Consider the following 24,683-nt stretch of genomic DNA (forward strand, 5'->3'; position numbering starts at 1 on the left):
AATCCACCAGCTGGAATCAGACCAGCTGCGCCACCGCCCAATCAACCTGCACAACTGAGTTCCCAATTATATTCTAAACTCTTCAGGTGGTCGCTCATTTTCCTCTAAGGTCTGGTTCTTTGCTTACAAGCAGATATCAGTCATGTGCCCAAGGCAAGTTTCAGGAAAAAGCTGACGGTGCTGCTCTAGTGTTCTGGTTAAGTCCTATGCCACCAGAGTTCTATGCCAGCTCGTCATGTTCCGTGTGGAAGGTTGGTGAGGAGCTGACATTAAATGGAAAGTTGATATTTGAATTGGGCTGGAGTTAGTGATTGTCATTTCAAGAAGGGTGCCTGCGAACAGCTCTGGGTGGTTTTGCTGAATCTCCATTGCCTTGACTTCTGTGTTGCTTACCATATGTGGTGACGAGCGAGAGAAACCAACCCATGCAGTACACACCTACACTCACCTGCTATGTGGAGAAGCGTGGCTCAATGGTTAGAGCGGCAAGCCCTGATGCAGAGGTCTGGCCCAGGGCCAGGGTTCAATCCCCGCCTTGGCTCTTGGACTCAATCTCCCCATACCTGATAATTCTCGCCTCGGTGCCTACTCTAATCATGGGTCCCACTCTGTGACTCTGGGCAATAGCTTGCTTAATCTCCACAACGGCCCCAACAGCGCTTGGATGCCTGGCTTCACCTTGGGGGTGCCCAGGAGTGGACATTTCACAGGAAATCCAGGAAGGGTTCCACAGCCGTATGCACACAGCGCTACGAGACCTCTGGGTAGAAGTGCACTATATAAATACAAACACATTTCCATTTACATATCTCGTGGTGGCGTTCCTGTGTTTCTGACATTTAACAGCCCAATGAGGGACAGATCATCATTGCGGCGACTTTCTCATTTTCAAACGATCGGGCACCGCTCCAGGTGCCCATTTGCATCAGCTCATTTTCAACGAGTAGTGATGTTGACGGGACAACTACACCCCCTCGTTGCACGCATGTGCAAGAGTACAAATTCTATTGCATCCTACGACGACGATACCCAAAGTGTAGTATCTCATTCTCTAGCTAAGAATGAACTAAGTCTTGGCTCCCGACTAAACAATTGTATCCAGGCAGTCAGAAAATGGATGGCCCAGAACTGCTTGCAGCTTAGCTCTGGTAAAACAGGGGTTATCCTGTTTGGAAACCATAACGCATTCTGGTCCCTTTCTCTTGATGGCCTCAGGAACTGGGTGCCCTTCCAGTACCAGTCAGGAAAATTGTAACCTGATAGTACTGGTCAATGATAAACTGTCCTTTGGGACTTGAGCAAACGTGGTCACAGCTGCTTCTTTCTACAGCCTTAAGACCTTGAAGAAAAGTCTTCCATACATCTCTGCTGATCTACAGAAGACTGTAGTCACTTCCTTGGCCCTGTTAAAAATTGACTACTGTAAAGGCCTCTACACGAATATGCAGCAGCAACATCTGAACAAACTGCAAACCCTGCAAGATGCAGTCACACACCCGTTGCTTGGTATACCAAAGTTTCAATCAGCTTCTTATGTACTAAATAAATTGTACTGGCTGCGGGTCGGGCAGAGAATAATTTGAAGGCACTTTGTATCACTTTCAAAGCCCGTCATGCAACTGGGCCAGATTACCTGAAAAGAAAATTTGACTCGTATACACCTTGTAGGACATTAATTTCCTCCACATCCAGAAATGTCTCTGTTTCAAGATTCAGACTCTCCTCTTGGGGGGAGGAAGAAGGATTGGGACTCCTTACCAAATCAGATCAAATCAATTGATACTTTGCTCCCGTTCAGGAAAGCTCTAAAAAGCTTCCTTTTCAGGTCCTAGTAAGCATGCCATTTCAGGCCTCAGCAGATCTAGCGCCAAGACACCTTTGGGTATACGCACGCTTTAGAAATAAATATAACATAACATGTTGTGTGCTCTTCTAGTGATAAGTCTCCGAAGACAGCCATTGAGTGTCCCACTAGTCCATGGCTAAAATTGGGTATTGACTTAGTGGGTCCGTTTGATTCGCATCCTTTCCATTCACTGAGTGCCTCTTGTACTTATTGATTATTATGCCAAAGTGGCCTGAAGTCAAAATTGTGGGGGAACCTGATCCTAGAACTGTGTCAAATTTTGTGAAGTATGTTAATGTGAGAAGGGTTCCTAGAGGTTCTTGTTTCAGACAATGGGGTTCAATTTGTTTAATCAGATGTAGAAGAGTTCTTAAAGGCCAGTAGTATATTACATTTCAAGAGTTCTCTATATGACCCCCCAACCAATGGTTTGGTTGAGAGTTTTAACCGTGTTTTGGTAGTGTGTGTGATGGGCTTTATCGAACAAATGTGTGCTGACCACAGCTGTTAAACCTATGTTGGGGTTTTAGACGACCATGCCACATTCATCAACAATTGTTTTCCCTTTTGAGCTAATAAGAGTTAGGAAACCTCTGAACCAATTTAGATCTGCTTGAATGTCAAGTTGGCTAAAAAAATGTTTGTGGAGGGATTAGAAAAGGCTGTGCATTCAAATATTACTACTGATCAACCCAAACAATAGTACTATGATAAGAATAAGAGAGTGTGTGTTAAAGCAGTTGCTGTTGGGGACTATGTGCATATAAAAAATTCCATGTGTGTTAAGAAGGGAGACACAAAGACAAAATATGTGGCAGTGCGGTATGTGTTGATGGTTGCCATTGGCAGAATGTAGTCAAAGTTTTTAAAGTGTTACCCAGCCAAAACATAGCTCAAAAGGTTGTTGGGGGCAAGACAGGATGTTGGAGACAAGAATGATGTGTCTCCCCAAGAAAATCTGGAACAAGGGTCTTATTCTAAAAAAACATAGGAGTCTGGTCATATGGTATCTCAACCTGTGTTTACAAGAGTTTGAGAACATGTATGATTCCTGTGAGATACAGATAAATCCTCCTTTTGTGATAAGGAGTAATGTACTGTCACATCTTCCTTTCTTTTTCAAGGAGTATAGATAAGGTAAAGTTTTTCTTATGATTTATTTAATGTTCTTACTTTTTTGCATTATAATTGTTGGGATCGTTTTTTTTTATAGAAACATTTCATTTCAGGTTTACATGTTAATAACAAAGTGGTTGCATTCCACAACATAAAAGCAACTAAACATTGCATTGCTGTCATCATATGATGCCGGCCAACGACAGGCTCTACAACCATCCCATTGCTTTGAGTTAATGCCTGAGGGCCAACCATTCAGCAAGCCATGATAATCCCACCATTTTTCCACACTCTATCATATTTACAGGGGCAACCCCTGGCTGCATTGATGGTTTCCTCCAGCTCACCACACCAATCTATGCCCCGACTCCAGACCGTTATCAAGGGGCCCACTGGAGCAGTCGGGTTACGGATGATGAACCTTTTGTCTATCAACGTGCCAATGCCCACCAGTATTCTGTCACCCTGAGTCCACCCATGTCATCGAGTATACCAAGTAAAGCAATTCTAAGGTCAGCATCCACAGCCTCACCAACCATTGGCAGACAACACAGCAAAGATGGCTTTCAAAAAAACCTGAATCACTGGGCATTGGCAGACAACATGGAAAAAGTCCCACCTTACACCTATAACATGCCGGGGAGGCGGCAAGGCCCGCTTTATGCATACGGAGGGAGGTTATGTAATGTATGCTTGGGGTAAAGGCTTAAATTACCCTATTTGGACTTCCCACTTGTCCTTCAGAGGGGTAAATGTTGTTAGTGAGTGTACTACTAAAGATTTATAAATTTGAGATACCCCTCTCCCCTTTGCCTATCTGACCCATAAAAAATGTATTTTCCAGGGGGCTATATTCAGGGATATTCTGAAGAGCGTCATGATATGTATGTAATGCATGCCTTAGTTGTAAATAGTAGTAGAATTGGGAAGAATGTATGTGGAAGGCGGTCTGGATCTCCTGGAATGCCTTCATATGGCTGCCCCTCCACACGTCGTCAAGCCTCGCTATCACAATGTAGTCCCAGCCCTAAAACCTGTGGAGAGTAGATACTTGGCCCAGCCACTAGTCCTTCTACAGCAGGGTTTACTTGCTCAACTTATGGTTCCAACCCTTCCACTGCAGTGCCACACTCCAAACACCACCTTGGTAACTTCTGGAATGGTTGATGAGATAGGGGCACCATATAAGATGTGAAGGACGTTATTCCAACCCAGAATAGACAGTTTACCTCTATAGGTGGGATCGCCCCACCTTCCACGTAACCAATCAGTGATAGGAAGAAGTTGTGTTGCCCAGTAATAAAGGCGCATATCTGCCATAGCAAGGCCCCCATCATAAATTGTTTGTGCACATCTGTTAAAAGCTACCCAGGATGGTCCACCGGCCCATATAAATGTGTGGCTCATAGACTGACTCAAATTAAACTAGGCCTGCTGAAAACGTAGAGGGTAGTTTTATAAAGCATAAAGGAATTCAGGAAGGATCATCATTTTGTAGAGTGCAATTCTTCCCACTGTGTTAAGGGGAAGATTGCTCCACTGCGGAAAACCTCTTTGGCTCTGCGCAGAACGGGAGTAAGGTTCCGTCTCCATGTCAGTTTCACACCCAATATGCACTCCAAGATATTGAAAACCAACTCCCGTACCGGGATCTGTGAGTGCCACTCCTTGTCCCAGAGATCACCCTCAAAGAAGCTACCAGGAATTTGCCCCAGTTAACTTGGAGGCCTGACACCTCCCCAGAAATGCTCAAGATGTGGAGAAGGAAGGCCCCGTCACCGCTGGTTTGGACATGAATAAAGAACATTGTCTGCATACAATACTATGCGATCCTCCAGTGCTAACCCCCAGTAGAAGCCCCACACCCGAGCTTTGCAGCAGATCCATACCACCAAGGCCTTAATAGGGAGTGCAAATAGGAGCGGGGCCAATGGACACCCTTGCCTGGTGCCCCGTGTCACCAAAAAGGGGTCTGATAGCACTCCAGTAACTCTCACCAGGACCCTGACATAAGCCCGGAATCACTGTCTGAGGCCCATACCTACAAGCACCTCGTCAAGATATACCCAGTCTACTGTATCAAACACTTTTAGAAAGTCAATTAACATAAGGACTGCTGAGCCTCCTAAAGCCCTGATATGGGACAGTGCAATATGTACTCTGTGAATGGAATGTCTGGTGCTACGTCGCTGGATGTTCCTGCACTGATGGGGGTGGACCAACTTGGTGGGTGTCAGGGCAAAGTTTGCAGTAAAATCTACTAAACAACAAACCCATCATTGTCGACAGCGCAAAATCTCTTGGTGTCATTCTAGACAAAAAACTCAATCTAACTCCCCACATCAATTCTATTGCAAAATCTGCTCGCTACCAACTGCGCCTTCTTTGGGGAATCCGTCGCTTCTTCCCGGAGCAGGACCTTATAACCCTGGTGCAAGCGCTGGTCCTCTCCAGACTAGACTACTGCAATTCTCTTCTTACTGGCCTCCCCAAATCTCACCTGTCCCCACTTAAGTCTGTCTTCCATTCAGCAGCTCGTTTCATCTACGGGGCCAAAAGAAGCGATCACATCACACCGATGTTATCCACCCTCCGCTGGCTTCCCTTCGAGGCTAGAGCTATCTACAAGACCGCTTGTATCACTCACAAAGCCTTGCACTCCTCCTCTCCCCGCTACCTGGCGAATAAACTGAAACTCTCTGGAGGCTCTAGACCTTCACGCAATGCCGAGAATCTACTGCTTGAACCTCCCACTTTCAAGAAGGAAAGAACAATGGCCCAATCCTTTTCAGGCAACGCAGTGAGAATCTGGAACTCGTTTCCGCCTGAGCTCCGGACCACCACCTCCTCCCAGGCCTTCAAAAGGGACCTCAAAGTTCTCCTCCTCCAGAGACACCTCCAATAGTAATTCACGTCCTCTTGCTATTTGGAGGAAGGCTTCCCACTACTGATATTTACTACTTTCCATGACCATGGGAGTGCCTTCCCAGTGTTCTCCTGTGATGGGAGTGTCTGCCTTTTTGCAGTATTCTCCATGTACTTGTGTTCGGTGCCCTTTTGTAACATGCACACAACACTTTGCCCTTGTAACACACGGTTGCTACCTCTCACATGTTTTTACCTCTGATACTTGCACAAGTGCCACCTTGCCTACGTAACGCCTGTTCTTGTGCCGAGCACTTATTGCAGTATTATACCTCAAATTATACTCTGTTTTCTCTTATAACTGCACACTTGTCACTTTTCCTCTTGTGCACTTTTGACTACCTCATGTATTTTTGGTTGTTCATCTTTTTTTACTACCTCAAGTATTTTGTTTGCTCACAATTGTCACTATTACCTTTACTACCTCATGTATTTTTGGTTGCTCACAATTTTTACTACCTCAAGTATTTTGTTTGCTCACAATTGTCATTATTACCCTTACTACCTCATGTATTTTTGGTTGCTCACAATTTTTACTACCTCATGTTTTTTGTTTGCTCACAATTGTCACTATTACCTTATGTAAGTAACGTATGTTTTAGTAATCTGCTCTTTTGTAATGTTTCTCATTATGTTTCATTTCTGTTCCGAATGTGAAGCGCTCTGACGCCTTCGGGTAAAGTCCGCGCTATATAAAAATGCATAAATAAATAAATAAATAAATAAATACATGGTAACTATCGGGTCCGGGCGTTTTACATGGGTTAAGATCTTTCAGGACATCTCTTCCTCTACAGTAATTTCCTTCTCCAGTGCTATCCTCTCCTGGAGAAATAGTGAGGGAGGGGTAGCTCCCTGGCCAAAGGGCATTACGTCTGTGTTAGGACGCTTTTGGCATACGTAGAGTTCCTTGTAATAATGGGAAAATGTATTAGCTATCCCCTGGGAGTCCTCCACCCATTCCCCATAGCCCTCAAGGACAGGGGGCTTCACCCTGCTTTCAGTTTGTTGTGTAGCCAGCCAGTGCAATCATTTGCTAGATTTGTCACTCCATGCATAGACCCTAGGATTCGAAACCAACCAGGCTTAGTTAGTGTAGTGATGTTCGATCTAAATCTAGTTGTCATGCCTCTGTGTCGCTAAGTGATCTGGGTACCCTACAGCCTAGAAGTAAGATGGTATGCTCAAGCTCAGCCATCCTGCGATCAGCTCACTTGAGGTAGGAGCGCGCCCTGCCTCTCAAGTAGGCCTTACGCACCTCCCATAGGGTCCCGGCGGAGTCATCAGATCCCTTGTTCATCCCAAGGAACAAATTCAATTTGTCCTACAAGTGATCCTTGAGCTTGTCATCGTGCAAGAACCAGACATTAAGGCGCAACATGGGGTGATTATTTCTGGGGGACGTATCAAAATGAAGTGAGACTGGTGCATGATGTAAAATCCCCTGAGGCAGGATCTGGAATCTTATGCTTAGGAAGAGGTTAGTGATGGGCAGGAAAAAATAGTTGATATGAGACAATGAGCCATGTGTGGACGGAGCATGAGTAAAGCCCGGGTCCTCTGGGTGCCATACCTGCCAAGCATCACTGAGGCCTAGCCCCTGAGCCCAGTCAGCCAACCCATGCCCACATCTGGGGGTGAGTTCATCAGGCCCGCATCAATCGTTCTGCCCAATTGTTTTTTTTTAAATCCCCTCCCAGAATCGTCAGTCCTGTGGGAGTGCCACTACGAAGACCCTAGGAGCCTCCAATGTGTTTTGATGCAGCTTTGGAGGGATGTAAATACTCAGAATATTACATAAGATACCTTCCCTGCTTTCCTCCACAAGGATATAAATTTGGCCAAGGGCGTCTCTCATGACCTTAGTCTCGACCATGGGCAGAGATTTGTGCAGGAGGATGGCCACCCCTCTGGAGCTCCTGGTGTGTTCCGCATGACTCTAACATAACCCCCTCCCAGCGAGGAAAAGACAGTTGGTGCCCTGAAGATGAGTTTCTTGTAATAATACTAGTTTCGGGGAGTGTTACTGAAGAAACTGAAAAAAACGCACCACTCTTGATACGGTTCAGTAGGCTGACAACATTCCATGTCAGAACCACAAAGGGGTTATTCATGATGGTGACTTGATGTGTATGTGGCAGTCAAAGGGGTACATCATAGAGCGATGTGACTATGATGGGGGTAGGCACACACAGATGAGGCCAGCAGTAGGCTGCCCATTATGAAGGACGTTTAGCCCAATACCCTCCCAAAGTAAAGGCAAGGCAAAACAAAACAATACCAAATGAACAAAAAGAAATATATAACAACCCTCAAACTGCCAACCCGCCTTACTTCCCACCCAGAAGAAGCATCTGTTGCCATTTCCCAACATAATGTAGAACAAACTATCCAACCGGGGGAAGGTGTATCTGTGTGAGACCGGTGGACTCCTTCCGACACTCTTTGCCACGCTGGAATAATACCACAGCAGGATGTTGTGGTGCTGGAGTCCAAACAGTATCAAAAATATCTAATAGCAAGAGCATTTCAGGGTCAATCGGTAAGTGCACCAGGAACAGGCTTTGACTGCAGGGTGTCACTCACTGCACGAAACCCACTTTCTCCGTCCGACTCCAAGGCAAGTTCTGGATCCTGAAGGCCCACAGGATGCCTTCTCAAACTCTTCCGCTGAGGTTTAGTCTTTGGTTTTACAAAGTCCTGAGAAGTTCACGCCTCCCTTGTAGATTTAAAAAAGAATATCTTGGACAGATGGACCACCCGTAGTTTGGCAGGATACAAGAGCATATAGGGAACCCGTATGGCTCGCAGTTTAATTTTGATTTGATCAAAGGATTTACACTTGGTTTGTACCATACATGTATAGTCCGGAAAGATCAGGATTGATGGGTAAGTTCTTTAGCTAGGTATACTTCCCTCAAAATAGAATCTAGGTTTTTATCATTCAAAAAGCGCTCTATAAGAGTCCTCAGTGGGGCCCCGGGAGGGGGCTTTTGGGCTAGGGAGCGATGTGCCTGCTCTATAACAAAGTAGCTGGATAAGGTAAATGGGTCCATCCATGTCCGTAGTAATTGCTCAGTAAGTGCTCGGAAGACGTACCCTGAACACCCTTTGGAAATCTGATGAAGTAGAGATTGTTATGCCTAGCTATGTTCTCGGCGTCCTCTGCCCGGTCCTGCAGTGCTTTTGTGTCTTTAGTCAGACAGACCACTTCTGATGAGAGATGTTTAACAGTTTCCTCAAGAGTGGATATCCTCACTTCAATTTCTGAGACCCTCTCCACTGTCTAACAGAGGTCTTGGCGGAGGAGGGATACGTCTGTCTTCACCTCCCTTATCTTGGTCTCTAGTGCCATCTTAGAGTCCTGGATAGCCTGAAGAATAAGGGCTGAGGTGTCATCCGTCACCGTAGCATCGCCCTCAGAGCTGCCTTCTGCGGGCCCCCCCCCAATTGGTTGTGTATTTGCCCATCTTAGTATGACCTCTCTGCCCCCTATCGCATCCCATGGCGATGTCCGGAGACCAAAGTTGTGTCCCTGGGGATTTGGAGTGCCCCTGTGCAGGGCAGAAGAATGCTGAGGGAGTATTGATCCACTCAGAGAAGCTGTATTGCATTCCCATCAGAAGGAAAGGAAGGGGAAGAAAGGTACTGCCCTGAATGCACTGAATAGGACCCGCCCGGCAAGCAGCCCTCGAGCAGCATGAGCAGTCAGCATCGCTCCCACCCCCTGGAATGCACAACAGGCACTGCAGATCCCATAAAGTTGGGCAATTGTTGCACACTCAAATGAAACCAAGGGAGGCCAAATACAGGACACAAGTTCTAGAAGGGCTGGAAGCCAGGGAGTGTTGATTCCCTGGGGGAGGCGATGATGAAGTGTGTAGAGTGGGCTGGCGCCGAGTGACGGGACCCTTCTCAGGACGAATCAGGTCGCAATCACTACATCAGAGGGCACCAGCAAAATGCCCGCAATACAAGCGGTTGAGCCCGGAGGCCAGGCCCACACAACACAGAGAACGGTCCCTAAGCCCCAAGTCACCCAGGTGCTGGCCAAAGAGTGTAGTTCAAGTCCCTCCAATCACATCCATCCAGGCCTTCAATCCCAAAGGCCAAGGCACAGCCCCTCCGCCTCAAAAGGCCGTCCCTGCTCGGCTCACCCTAGAGAATTCACAAAGCCTCCCAGGCCACACTGATGTCAGCTTCATCTCAACCATAAGAATCCACACCAGATCTTCACTGCTGCAGCCCAGGGTCCCGCAGAGCCTTGAAGGGTGTGTGCAGGCAAGGTGATGCCTGGATCCGGCAACTTCCGCTGTGAGATCCGTCACAAGAGGACTCAGCCTTGGCCCCCTTGCACCCTCTCCTCTCCTCTGACCGTTCCTCAGTGTCGGGCCTTGGGGACGGATCAAGCCACCTAAAAAGGTTTGTCAGGTGCTCCTGATAGAGCGTGCAGGTCACCCGACCAACATTGTTACCAAATATGCACACTAGGGCCCATAAAATATTTTTCGTAATACTTTAATCAGGTGACCCACACTCTACTATCAGCAGTTCGGTTCCTTTCTGTTTATTTCCGTGTACCTGACTTACCAATCCTCGTCTCAGGTACCTAAGATCACAATAGATCTAGGAGCTAGCTGTGGAGAAAGTAGACAACACGAATACCATATACCATTTCAATTTCTTTGTACTCTTTATAATAACCACAAATGCAGGAAGTTTCAAAAACCTTTATCTAGTTATCGTTTTCTTCAGTTTCCATGAGCCACAGGTTAATAAAAATCAAACTATCTATCCCTAAGATTAAAAAGATAGTATACCAATGAATGAAAGCAAGAAACATTTAGAAATTTGGAAATAAAGGGAAGGGGAAAAATAAGGAACAAGCTAAATTTAGATCAACAGACTTTCATAACTTCACTAAAGGCGGGTAAGAAAAGGGAACATACTAGTCACAACAGACTTTCAGTTATCACTAATTGTCTATAAGAAACGAAACTTTATTTGATTCGTCCAGATGTTCTTATTCACTAATGGGAGGGTAAGAATGGAACAAACTATATATGCATATGATTCGGAAGTTGTCTAAAGGTAGGGAGAGAATGGAACATACTAATACACCAGTTAATACGAGGATCTTATTTGTAGAGAAAAACAGGGTAAAGGACACTAGGCAATTTGCTTTATTCGGGAAAAGGGAGAAAAGCTTAGATAGACGAACACCCACACTCAATTATATTTACCTAGGATAGATTGAAGACCAACCCTTGCCAAGGGTCAGTTGGAAAAGGCGGGAAAGGACCCTCAAGGACTTAGGCTGCCAGTAGGCGAGCATGTACAGCTCATGGACAGTCAGGACAGGATAACCTCAGGATTTGGATCAGGACTGGGCTCACCAAAGGGTACGACCAACACCTGCAGCTTCGGATGCAATGCCTGCGCTACCCCCTCTCTGCAAGGAATCTGCCAAAACCCGATTGGGTTTTCGAATCTCCCAGAAAAGTGCTTCGCCAGCACTTAAGGTTTCTCAAACTTCGACTGAGTCTGGGAAGTTACGGACAGAGTGCTCTGCAGCTCTCTGTATCAATCACCTATAGAGTTCGATGGGTCAGTGACAGGTTAGCTATTCAGACAAGTCAGACAATTTCTCTAGCTAAACCTAGGCAAATTATACTGTTTTCGGGACAATGTACCACCCACAAATGTTGCAAGTGAAAGGTTCCCTAATTTCTGATTGGGCAAGGGAGGAGGTTAGGTCATGGTACCTCCTAAAATTTAGACTTTCTCAGACTCAATATTCATTTTCAAACCCACCCTTTACATTCCAGTTCCCATGGACGGAGAGGTTTCAGCAGACAATGGAGTACACAAAAATCTAATACATTTGTTGCAATTGAAGGTACAAGTCAGCTTCTTCAGCTAGTTCGGAGTGCAGGTTCCCAGGAGCATCTTGGCTTTGGCTGCCAGCTGGCTGGGTTCCACTGCTGCATGACTTTATTTTCACCATCACATGAATGGTTCTATTCGGACTTAGATTGAGTAGCGGTGCTTCCCAGGCCTCCCCGAGGATGGTACATGAAAAGTAAGCGAAAACAATTTAGAAACACAGAAAATAATGAATACACTGTATACCGTGAATGGCTATACTACATCCCTTACTTTATAATGACTATAGCATTAGGAGTTAAACAGAATAAACAACTTTGCCAAAGCAGCAGTGCAAGCACGGAGCATGTGAAAAACAAAGCGGCCATTTTAGCAATACTGCGCATGAGCCACAAGTTCCCTCCAGAACTGCGAGTGCATCACATCACATGGGCATGACCGACGCATGCGCAGACTAGAATCCCACAAAGCAGCAACCATATTATTAGGAAGCTTCATTACTATTAGTAAACACATAGGCAAGCGTCACTGGGACATCCCCGTGTAGTGTAAAAGTGCAATTATTAGTAAGACAAACATGTTGAATTAACTTATTAATGTTATTTGAGGATTTTGATACAAGCAAGTCGCGTCACATGCGAATACTTGCTCCATCACTCCCACTGATGTTCAAGGCAAGCAAGCCTGTTTTACTGCCCCATCGGTGCACACCAGCATCCAGAAAAAGCGAACCCAGGATTGGCGGTTCGGGAGATCAGGAAAGCTCGCCCGCCATCTTGGCCATCCAGGCCACCACTCCTAGTTTTTAAAAAAAATATATATATTATCTTCATTCTTTTTGTTGGTTTCACCCGTTTTCACGTTTTTTTCTTTAAAACATTGACATTAGCATTTGTAAGTATGTTATGAAGAATATATTGCGAACTGCATGTAGTGGTTATAAGTATTTATTGCACATTGGTATATAATGATTATAAAATGGGAAACCCCATGTAGTGTACTGGTTAAGTCCTATGCCACCAGAGTTCTATGCTAGCTCGTCATGCTCCTTGTGGAAGGTTGGTGAGGACGGAGCTGACATTCTATGGAATGTTGATATTTGGATTGGGCTGGAGTTAGTGATTGTCTTTTCGTGGAGAGTGACTGAGCAGCTCTCTTTACTCGCCAGAATAAAAATACGCTTTCCAATCGCCTTCACTTCTGCTTTGCTTACCATAGTTATCTTTTTGCGTAACAGATTTCAAGACCAGTGCCAAGAAATTCCTCAAGATGGCAAGCGCTACATACTTACCTGCTCACCCAAAGAAACCCTAGAAAGTCATCCATTAGGAAAATCATTGGATGAAGTGTGGATTATGTCAATATCCTTCTTTGAGTATTACTAAAATACAAGATTGCGACTGGCTAGAAATGAAAAGTTATAGCTTGCAGACTCTGCAGGGAAAGTCATGCAAAACAGCAGTGGTTAATTTGTAAAAAAAAAAATATGTGCCGGGGCTCTCTTCAGGAGGCAGCTTGCACCAGCCCATTTCTCCTGTTTCGCTGCCTAAAACAGAAACAACTACTGACCATGAAATTGAGGAGAGGGTATGGCGTAATGGCCAGAGCTGCTAACCTCGGCGCTGGGGAACCACCTTGTAGTCTTGGCGACGGCTCAACATCTTGTGATTCTCGGCAAATCACGTAATCTCCCTGTGCCTACCATAAATTAATGTGTCTTTAATTGGTGCTCATAAAGAGTGCTGGTGTTGATGATTAAATGCCGGTGCGGAACACCAGAAGCCACCAGCTCAAATTAAGCACTGCACTACAGGCTTTCAGAAAAACAGATTGAGACCAGGTTCAAGCTTATTGTCTTTTTCTTCTTCCTAATTGTGAGTTAGACAACGTTCTACTCTTCCACATTTCTACCACCTTCAAATGAAGTCTTCAGTCCGTCAGCCAATTTCTGTATCTCACAAATACGATGGGCTGCTGCAAACCCTCGACTAGCGACAGTCCCTAGATTCCTTTTCCTAATAGCATGACGTCGAAAATCTCCCACTACAAGCTCCGATCTCTTCTAAAGATCCACTCTCCGTGTTCATTTCTGTATTTACTGAATTTCTTTCGTGCGGGTCATTTTTCAGCAGAGTGCCCAGAGATATGGTTGCCATATAGTTGCTATGCAACGCTATGTTAATTTGCTTTTTTAAACATTTAGGCGAATGCTAAGATGCACATCTAACTTTACATCCAAAATCGTGAATACTTCATTATAGGAAGGAAAAGACAGATCTTCACCTTTTTCGTAAACTTAAATTTGTGGCCGTTGGTTTCCCATAGTGCTGATGGGAGTCAGGTCCAGCGGTGGGTGATCTACACAGAGTCGAATCGACTCCCTCTCCTTGAGACGGAAACGAGAGGCCTGGGACAGGTTCGCCTGCTTTTTGAGCGAATCGTCGCTTTGTATCGTATTATGTTCTGCAGGAAAGTGGGGACTGTTCCGTTTACCTTTAAAACATCAATATTAACCATGCACGTCACAGTGGAGCGACTCCATTTTTAAAAGTCTTTAAAAAACTCAACGTGCAGAAAATATGCGTGGACAGAATCTGAGTTTAAAAGTAAGTTAGTTGGGGAGTGTAGAGTTTGGGGGAGGGCGCTAGGCCCTCATGCTGTAGAGGAGTAAATGAGACGCAGACACAGTAGTTGGGGGATAGGTAATGGGGCCAGAGCACGTGCGCTCGGCCCCTTTATTGGCCAGTGTCACATGACCTGTGACGCCTGGTGGTGGGTGGGTGTTAGGTGTGCAGTTACAGAAAGAACTGAGACACTAGACCGTGTCTTACGTTACTACATCCCTCCCAACCTTAGTTAAGCAAATTGCCCTAACTAGAGTTCAACCTGCGGGGAAAAATACAGTTCATTCAAAACCCATAATTTACACGACGACTCCCACGTGGTGGTCTTTACTGCTGGTTCCGTTGATTGCTGGCAATGTCTTTTCTTTGCCTTGGCAGACTTGCAGCTTGTAAGTGGGCTTTACAGTCTCTCTCGCTCTGTTCCACATCCTGTGAACGTGCAGAAGTATAAATATACATTGAGTCCCAAATGTGTTACTTTTCGCTGGACCGTCCTGTTCAAAGTGCTTGGTTGAAACTGGTGTCTGTTCCTGACGGGACCTTCCGCTGCAGGTTATCCCTCTCACGGATACCCCTCTCTCGTGGGTGTCCCCTCTCACTGGACGACCCGGAGGCCTTTCTGCCAGGCTTCCACTGGACCGGTGTGCATGCCGCCTTGCCTCTTCAAACATGTTGAAGGACGTCGCTACGGGCCATCTTCTCCGTGTCCGAGTTCCACCTGAAAGGGTGTTGTTGGCACTGGTTCAGTCGTGTGCGACCTTTGGTCTTCCAGGATCTTCAGCGTGAGCTTCAACAGTCCTTCTCTCGTTGGGGACCCGCTGCCACCGGTGTCCTTGAGGCCTCTGCCCCTGGATTTCCGCGGCCCTTTCGTCCGTTCCATCCCAGAGGTGGGTGTTGCCAACAGACTGGCGTGCTCTCTTCTGTCCTTCCTGGATGACTGTCGGGTTCGCACGTGGATGCTTCTTTCCAGTGATGTTACTGGTCCCGGTCATACGTGTGGACTGTCGCGCACCTCTCACGTTCTCCTCGGTGTTTCCCCTTTTGAGTGTCGTGGTGTCTTGGTCCACACTCCTCTTAGTTATCCTCCATTCTCGTCGTCGTGCTTCTGACCTCTTTTCCTTTCCTTCTCTTCGGTGGTGGCAGACGTGCCACTCAGACCTCTTCTCCTTTCTCTATCTTCTTCGCAACGCGGTCTGGTCACCTTGCTGTTACTTCTTCCTAACCAGACTTCTCCAGGCAGCGTGCACTCCACCTGCTTCCATCCGGTCTTGTCCTGGTTCACGGACACTGTCTTCTCTCGTCAGTCTGTGACTGGACCGGGCGTTGCGATCTTCTCACTCTCTTTAGACGTTACATGTTGAGTTGTGGTTGTTGAAGTTCGCCAGTCGCTGATTGTGGACTGTGTCTTGGTGTTCGAACTTCTTGGACCTCTGGTCGGTCCATTCTGCCGATGCTGGCAGGCTATCTTCGGTCCTCTTGCGGGATGCTTGCTGTGTTGCCGTTGGCTGACCCTTGCTTTGGTCTTCTGCGTGAGTCCTCACGCTTTGCTGTCTTTTGTTTGATCGGTTAGCTCCGTTCCGGTGCTGTAGCGTTGGCGCGCTTTTGTCCGCGCTCTTCTTGTGCTGCGTTTCTGTGCGGAGGGTTACGTCACCGCTCCTTGCTTCCTAGTGTTCAGGTGGCACCCGTTACTTCACGGGGTGTGCTTGCTTTCTTCTCGGGACCCTGGAGCAGTGTTGACGGTCGTCGCGCTTCCTCCCTGTGTCGCACTTGCTTGCTGGGGAGTCTTGGGACCTCTGTCTCTTCCCGTGGTGACGGTGCTGCAGTTTCTTCCCTGCTGTTGCAACGACAATCTGTGGCCATCAGGTGCCGCTCCGCTGGCAGTTGGTCTCTGCTTGTCCCCTGTGCGTCAGGTGGTCTGCGCCTCTGTTCTGTCTCCTGCTTCTGGTCACTTGCTTGTGAGCGTCAGTCCTTGCGCTCTCCTTCGTGCGTGGAGTTACTTCACTCCTTCTCCTGGTGCGTAAATTCTGGTGCTCTTGCGTGCTTGGCGCATTTTTGCCTTTCTGGCGCGTTCCCGCGCCCTCACTTGCTGCTACAGTCTTGTGCTGTTGCTGGCCATTCCTAGGCTTGTGCAATGCTTGTTTGCTTCTTTGTTTCAGGTGTGTAGCGGTTTGCAATCTACCCTGGACGTGATTGCCGGTCGAGTGTGGCAATTTGTAGTCTTTTCCCTGCAGCTGCACCTGAGGGCACTACTTTTCCCCTGAGCCCCTTTGTGTGCTGTACAATTGTCCTTGTTAGTCTCTGTCTCTCTATGGCATGTGAGTAGGTGCCATAGCATTTCACTGCGGGGGTACAGTAGTGTACTTCGGTCACCCCAAACTGGGTAGTGTCCTTGCACCCTTCTGGCATATCTGTATGCCTTGCATCGTCTTGGGGGAAAGTTTGTCTTGCAGGCTGCAGGGTTGCCTGTTGGCCACTGGGTGGCAGTGTATCTCGAACTGGCTGCCTGCAGCCTTTGCTTTCACTCGCTCCGAGTTTTTGGTTCTCCGAGGCACCTCCCGGTCTTCACCCCGTATCGCGCTGGCCTTGTGCAGCTTGCTCCTGACGGCCTTGCAGTCATTACCCCCTGGGCGGGCACATCATCAGACAGCCTCGCTGCCTCTGAATTCCCGGTAAGTCCTTTGTTTCTTTTTATCCCCAGACGCGCACGATGCCCATTCAGTGCTGGGGGGGTGGGGGGGCTGGAGTTGGCGCTTTCCTTGACGGGTGTGGAGGAGTGGGTAGCTACTCCACTCTCCACTGTTTTCCCAGCGGCCTCACTGCCCCATTGCTGTACGGGCTCACCCTCTGCCCGCTTCCCTTCACTTTTCACTTTTCCTCCCCCCGCAGCAGCTCCTTCACTCACGCGCTGCCGGGGGTGTTGTAGCGCCGCCAGCCTCTCGTCAAGACGCGGGTGGGCTCCGCTTGCGATGCTCTCCCGCCCGGCAGCTCTCCTACACGCTGCGGGCGCTTCTTTTGTAGATTCTTCGCCCCGCCGCCGCGGCCTCCACTCACACGCTGCGCGGCGGGGACAGGGACGCTGCAGGCAGGCCGCAGGTGGGCTCCGCTGGTCTTGCTATACTTAGTGTCTATACTCGGCCGCACCGCGCCTGGCAAGGCGGCATGGCCACGCGGGTGGGCTCCGCTTATCACACAGTCAGGCGGGGGGTCCCTGCTCACCTCAGGCCCACGGGCCTCTTCGTCAGCGGGGTCAGTGGCGGCCGACGCGGGTGGGCTCCGGTCGGTCCGCTTATTACTGGGCACAGTTGCGGCCGGTGCAGGTGGGCTCGGCCCGGTCCGCTTTCTCCCACGCCGGGGCTCACCTTCGGGCCTTATTCTTTAGCTGCGGCCGTGGCGAGTGGGCTCCGCCCGGCCAGCACTCAACTCCGATGGGGGTCACGCTGCTGCGGCCGACTCGGGTGGGCTCCGGTCGGTTCGCTTACTTGGTGGCAGGCGTGAGAGGTGCGGAGTGGGCTCCCGGTCACCTCTCCATTGACGTCTGGGCCCGGGGCAAGGCACACGCCCCGCGGGCCTCTCAGCAGGCTGGCTGGCGCTGATTCTGCGGGGGAGGGGGGGGCGGCACGACATCGCCTCTCAGCTCTCTCCTCTTCCCCCACAATGATTTCATTTGGCTGTGGCACGCTGGGCACAGCTCCGCCTCGTCGCCATTGTAGAGTTTGGGGGAGGGCGCTAGGCCCTCATGCTGTAGAGGAGTAAATGAGACGCAGACACAGTAGTTGGGGGATAGGTAATGGGGCCAGAGCACGTGCGCTCGGCCCCTTTATTGGCCAGTGTCACATGACCTGTGACGCCTGGTGGTGGGTGGGTGTTAGGTGTGCAGTTACAGAAAGAACTGAGACACTAGACCGTGTCTTACGTTACTACAGGGAGGAGTGTCAACAAAAGGCGAGTTATTCATTAGAAAAAGCAACAAGCAAAAGACAACAGACTGATGATTCAATACAGTGGAAAATAAGGTTTAACTCTGCCAAAGACACTTAACACAGACGATAACCTGCTCAAGGTCATTCCAGGACCCTTCTACAGTGTGTTCTAGCTGGGTTATTTGCTCCCCTTTAATTCAAGGTGTTGTATTTACCTGTGGCACGCGCCCACTTGCATTGTGTTTGGTCCCAGAACTCTGATACAGAAGAGTGGATGCTGCCCAGCTTAGAGGCAGGTACAGGGCAGTCGGAAATAAACTTAGCATTGATACTAAATCCTGAACATATTTACTTTGGATTACAACAAACACTCTGTTTTCTCAGCAGAGCTTTTCCAACTCCAACACAAGATTCTAGGCAATTCGAACCTAAACGAGGTATTGGCAATTCCCTTGCATAGGTGACCTGTCCACAAAAAGCCAATATTTATGGCTTGACACTTTCTAGATCACAAATTTACTATCAGCGAGATGAACCTGGAGGTGGAGAAGTGTGGCTCACTGGTTAGAGCAGGCAGACCCTGAAGCAGAGGTCAGACCCGGGACTAGGGTTCAATTCCCGACGCGGCAGGGTCTTGAGCTCAAATGTCCATGGACTCGATAATTCTCGCTTCGGTGCCTGACCTAATCATGGGTTCACACTCTGCAACTCTGGGCATTAAGCTTGCTTAATCTCCACAACGGCCCCCCGCGGCGGGATGCCTGGCTTTCACCTTGGGGATGCCCTGTAGGGGCTATCTCACAGGGAAAAGCCAGGACGGGTTCCCAAGGCAAGCGCGGAGATACCCCTTCGGGGGTCGATTCAGGCGCTATATAAGAAACATAATAATAATAATAATAATAATAACCCCGGGGTATGTTGCAGGGCAGAGTGGTAGAGCAGTGAGTCGTACACACATCTATATTCCTTCAGCTCCATCAATGCCCCTCAACACACAGTAGATGTAAACAGGGGCACACAGGTGGGACCCTTACTGCATAGCCCACTTTGAGTGGGGCCCGGATGTTCTTTAAAGGAATAAAGTGCATTCATCAGAAGCAATGGAAAACTTTTCCAATTTGTATGCACATTTACAAGAACACCTGCCGCAATTCGCACCCTGCGCTCTCGTACCTACCCCCAGAGGGCCTACCTGTGTGACTCGCCAGTGTTCAAATAAGCTTCTGGACTGTCCCCTGCATGCCTATACTGATTTTCAGGTTCTTGAACACTATCGGAAATTGCCATTCATTCCCGATCCATGCCAGGTTTTGTGGAAAACAGTCTGCTCATGCTGAGAACTCCATTGCCTATAATACCCTGCCCACAGCTTTGTCTCCACCCCTGCAGGCCAAGGATGGGTGGAGGAATTCAGCACACCTGTGGCTGGCAGCTGCTAGCCTGCACACACCTGATGAATGCAATCACTGTGAGCTCGTTTAAGCCCCAGCTCCCTTCAGTCCAGCGCTGGTCATTGTAGCAGTGTTCCTGTTTGAATGGCCCCTAGAGTTCCTGAGCTATAGTTATTCCTTGTTTCCTGTTCCTGAGATGTAGCTAATTCCCTTGTTACTGAGCTAGCACTCTCTGCAGTGTTCCCTTAAATCCTGAGCATTAAATAATCCTTGTTCTTGAGCTAGCTCTTCCCTCATTGCTCCATTGAATCCTGAGCCGTAGCTATTTCTTGTTCCTGAGCTAGCACAGTCTGCAGTGATGCTTTGAATCCTGAGCCATAGCAAATCCATTGTTCCTGAGTTAACACTGTCTGCAGTGCTTCCTTGAATCCTGAGCCGTAGGGAATCTATTGATCCTGAGCTAGCACTGCCTGCAGTGCTTCCTTGAATCCTGAGCTGTAGCAAATCCATCTTTCCTGAGCTAGCACTGCCTGCAGTGCTCCCTTGAATCCTAAGCCATAGTGAATCCATTGCTCCTGAGCCAACACTGTCTGCAGTGCTTCCTTGAATCCTGAGCCGTAGGGAATCTATTGATCCTGAGCTAGCGCTGTCTGCAGTGCTTCCTTGAATCCTGAGCCGTAGGGAATCTATTGATCCTGAGCTAGCACTGCCTGCAGTGCTCCCTTGAATCCTAAGCCATAGTGAATCCATTGCTCCTGAGCCAACACTGTCTGCAGTGCTTCCTTGAATCCTGAGCCGTAGCCAATCCATTCTTCCTAAGCTAGCACTGCCTGCAGTGCTCCCTTGAATCGTGAGCTGTAGCTAATTCCCTTGTTCCTGAGCTAGCACTGTCCGCAGTGCTTCCTTGAATCCTGAGCCGTAGGGAATCTATTGATCCTGAGCTAGCGCTGTCTGCAGTGCTCCCTTGAATCCTGAGCCGTAGGGAATCTATTGATCCTGAGCTAGCACTGCCTGCAGTGCTTCCTTGAATCCTGAGCCGTAGGGAATCTATTGATCCTGAGCTAGCACTGCCTGCAGTGCTTCTTTGAATCCTGAGCCGTAGCGAATCCATTCTTCCTAAGCTAGCACTGCCTGCAGTGCTTCCTTGAATCCTGAGCCGTAGCGAATCGATTGCTCCTGAGCTAGCACTGTCTGCAGTGCTTCCTTGAATCCTGAGCCGTAGCGAATCCATTGTTCCTGAGCTAGCACTGCCTGCAGTGCTCCCTTGAATCGTGAGCTGTAGCTAATTCCCTTGTTCCTGAGCTAGCACTGTCCGCAGTGCTACCTTGAATCCTGAGCCGTAGGGAATCTATTGATCCTGAGCTAGCACTGCCTGCAGTGCTCCCTTGAATCATGAGCCGTAGCAAATCCATCTTTCCTGACCTAGCACTGTCTGCAGTGCTCCCTTGAATCCTGAGCCGCAGCGAATCCATCGTTCCTGAGTTAGCACTGCCTGCAGTGCTCCCTTGAATCCTAAGCCATAGCGAATCCATTGCTCCTGAGCTAGCACTGTCTGCAGTGCTTCCTTGAATCCTGAGCCGTAGCAAATCTATTGTTCCTAAGCCAGCACTGCCTGCAGTGCTTCCTTGAATCCTGAGCTGTAGCAAATCCATCTTTCCTGAGCTAGCACTGTCTGCAGTGCTCTCTTGAATCCTGAGCCGTAGCGAATCCATTGTTCCTGAGCTAGCACTGCCTGCAGTGCACCCTTGAATCCTGAGCCGTAGCGGATCCATTGTTCAAGAGCTAGTACAGTCTGTAGTACTAGCTTGATTGCTGAGCTGTAGCTAATCCTTGTTCCTGAGCTAGCACGGCCTGCTGTGTTACCTTGTTTGCTGAGCTGTAGATAATCCTTGTTCCTGAGCTAGCACTGCCTGCAGTGTTACCTTGATTGCCGAGCTTTTTCTAATCCCTCTTCCTTAACTAGCACTGCCAGCAGTGCTCCTTTAAATCTTTAGCTGTAGCTAATCCTTGTTCCTGAGCTAGCACTATGCAGTGCTCCCTTACATCCTGAGCTGTAGCTAATCCTTTTTCCTGAGCTAGCACTGCCTGAGCTGCTCCCTTAAATTCTGATCTGTAGCTAATCCTTTTTCCTGTGCTAGCACTGGCTGCAGTGCTCCCTGCTGTCAGTCTGCAGTGCTTCCTTGAATCATGAACTGTAGCAAATCCATTGTTCCAGAGCTACCACAGTCTGCAGGACTAGCTTGATTGCTGAGCTGTAGCGAATCCTTTTTCCTGAGCTAGCACTCCCTGCAGTGTTACCTTGATTCTGAGCTGTAGCTAATCCTTGTTTCTGAGCTAGGACTGCCTGCAGTGCTCCCTTAAATCCTGAGCTGTAGCTAATCCTTGTTCTTGAGCTAGCACTGCCGTCAGGGCTCCCTTAAATCCTGAGCTGTAGATAATCCTTGTTCTTGATCTAGCACTGCACGCAGTGCTGCCTTGATTGCTGAGCTTTAGCTAATGCCTTTTCCTTAACTAGCACTGCCTGCAGTGCTCCCTTAAATCCTGATCTGTAGCTAATCCTTGTACCTGAGATAGCATTGTCTGCAGTGCTCCCTTGCATCCTAAGCCGTAGCGAATCCATCGTTCCTGAGTTAGCACTGCCTGCATTGCTCCCTTGAATCCTAAGCCATAGCGAATCCATTGCTCCTGAGCTAGCACTGTCTGCAGTGCTTCCTTGAATCCTGAGCTGTAGGGAATCTATTGATCCTGAGCTAGCACTGCCTGCAGTGCTTCCTTGAATCCTGAGCTGTAGCAAATCCATCTTTCCTGAGCTAGCACTGTCTGCAGTGCTCTCTTGAATCCTGAGCCGTAGCGAATCCATTGTTCCTCAGCTAGCACTGCCTGCAGTGCTCCCTTGAATCCTGAGCCGTAGCGGATCCATTGTTCAAGAGCTAGTACAGTCTGTAGTATTAGCTTGATTGCTGAGCTGTAGCTAATCCTTGTTCCTGAGCTAGCACTGCCTGCTGTGTTACCTTGTTTGCTGAGCTGTAGATAATCCTTGTTCCTGAGCTAGCACTGCCTGCTGTGTTACCTTGTTTGCTGAGCTGTAGATAATCCTTGTTCCTGAGCTAGCACTGCCTGCAGTGTTACCTTGATTGCTGAGCTTTTTCCAATCCCTCTTCCTTAACTAGCACTGCCAGCAGTGCTCCTTTAAATCCTTAGCTTTAGCTAATCCTTGTTCCTGAGCTAGCACTATGCAGTGCTCCCTTACATCCTGAGCTGTAGCTAATCCTTTTTCCTGTGCTAGCACTGGCTGCAGTGCTCCCTGCTGTCAGTCTGCAGTGCTTCCTTGAATCCTGAACTGTAACAAATCCATTGTTCCAGAGCTACCACAGTCTGCAGGACTAGCTTGATTGCTGAGCTGTAGCGAATCCTTTTTCCTGAGCAAGCACTCCCAGCATTGTTACCTTGATTTTGAGTTGTAGCTAATCCTTGTTCCTGAGCTAGCACTATGCAGTGCTCCCTTACATCCTGAGCTGTAGCTAATCCTTTTTCCTGAGCTAGCACTGCCTGAGCTGCTCCCTTAAATCCTGATCTGTAGCTAATCCTTTTTCCTGTGCTAGCACTGGCTGCAGTGCTCCCTGCTGTCAGTCTGCAGTGCTTCCTTGAATCCTGAACTTTAGCAAATCCATTGTTCCAGAGCTACCACAGTCTGCAGGACTAGCCTAATTGCTGAGCTGTAGCGAATCCTTTTGCCTGAGCTAGCACTCCCGGCAGTGTTACCTTGATTCTGAGTTGTAGCTAATCCTTGTTTCTGAGCTAGAACTGCCTGCAGTGCTCCCTTAAATCCTGAACTGTAGCTAATCCTTGTTCTTGAGCTAGCACTGCCGTCAGGGCTCCCTTACATCCTGAGCTGTAGATAATCCTTGTTCTTGATCTAGCACTTCACAGTGCTGCCTTGATTGCTGAGCTTTAGCTAATGCATTTTCCTTCCTTAACTAGCACTGCCTGCAGTGCTCCCTTAAATCCTGATCTGTAGCTAATCCTTGTACCTGAGATAGCACTGCCTGCAGTGCTACCTTGATTGCTGAGCTTTAGCTAATCCCTTTTTCTTAAGTAGCACAGTCTGCAGTGCTACCTTGAGCCCTGAGTTGTAGCTAATTCCTGTTCCTCAGCTAGCACTCTCTGCAGTGCTCCCTGGAATCCTGAGCCATAGAAAATCCATTGTTTCAGAGATAGCACAGTCTGCAGTACTAGCTTGATTGCTGAGCTGTAGTTAATCCTTGTTCCTGAGCTAGCACTACCTGCAGTGTTACCTTTATTGCTGAGCTGTAGCTAATCTTTGTTTCTGAGCTTGTACTGCCTGAAGTGCTACCTTGATAGCTGATCTTTAGCTAATCCCTTTTTCTAACTTGCACTGCCTGCAGTGCTCTCTTGAATTGTGAGCCAGCACTTTTTAGTGCACCCTTGAACTCTCTGTTTATTTATATTTATTTTTCCCTGTGCCTCATTTATTTCCCTTTCTTCCAGTTTCTAGTTTGCTACCTTCCTGTTCTTGCTATCTTAGCTTCCATTTCCCTTATGCGGCTTGTACTGGCTTTTAGCCAAGTGTGCCCTTTCTTTTCCTTTCTTTCTATCCGGGTAAGTGCTCCTCCTTGCTTGCTTCTTGTCAATTTGTGACTGCATTTACTTCTACACCTTTGATATCATTGCCTTGCATGTTCTTGTTTGATTGACAGGATCCATGGGCACAGCTGACAACCTAGTTGGTGTTTCTTGTCCATTCTGAATAGTGTCTTTGAGTTAACTTTACAACATCACCATTGGTACCAGCTCCACTAACCCTGCCTTTGCATGTAAATCCTATATGTGGAAATTCACAGTCAGAAATTGTGAGTGAGAAACTTCCTGAGCTTCAGTCTTACTGTTGAGCTCCTGAAGGCTTTGACCCACATTCCCTTTATTGTTAATGCTGTTATGTATATATAAAAAAATT

The sequence above is a fragment of the Lissotriton vulgaris genome, chromosome 6 (genome assembly GCF_964263255.1).
Source record: "Lissotriton vulgaris chromosome 6, aLisVul1.2, whole genome shotgun sequence".
Classification (NCBI taxonomy): Eukaryota; Metazoa; Chordata; class Amphibia; order Caudata; family Salamandridae; genus Lissotriton; species Lissotriton vulgaris.